This window comes from Poecilia latipinna, unplaced genomic scaffold (assembly GCF_001443285.1).
Source record: "Poecilia latipinna isolate Pla-1442-1.1 unplaced genomic scaffold, P_latipinna-1.0 Scaffold2824, whole genome shotgun sequence".
Classification (NCBI taxonomy): domain Eukaryota; kingdom Metazoa; phylum Chordata; class Actinopteri; order Cyprinodontiformes; family Poeciliidae; genus Poecilia; species Poecilia latipinna.
The window spans coordinates 51,820-52,300 of NW_015115440.1; positions in this window are offsets into that span (position 1 = coordinate 51,820).

Here is a 481-nt window from a genome sequence, read left to right on the forward strand (position 1 = left end):
CCTCACAAATGTGATGTGATACGAGTTTATCAAAAAATATTTAGTGTGTGTGCTGCCCAAACTAATTCACATACAAAATTTATGAGTCAACTTTGTAATAACATCCTGATAAAAAAAAAATAGGACCAAATGTTAAAATAAATAAAAACAACAGAAACATGCCTTCTATAGAACCACCCAACTTACAAAAACCCTTGAACTTACGACAAACATCACATAAGACTGCCTTTGATTAAGGTTGCAACAATATTTGTTAATGCTAGAAATGTGCAATATTTAATCAAATTAATTTGAACAAGGGGAAAAAGTATGTGTTCAGTCTCCCTAGGATTTCATTTGAGAGTTCTTTTTGAAAATTACATGTGAAAAAGGAGCTAAATATATCTCAGAAACTGAATTTTACTAGTATAGCAGTAAATGCAACATTTCAGAGAATATGTTTGATCTGCAAACCCGAGTTTGTTTGAGTTGTGACAGTTCT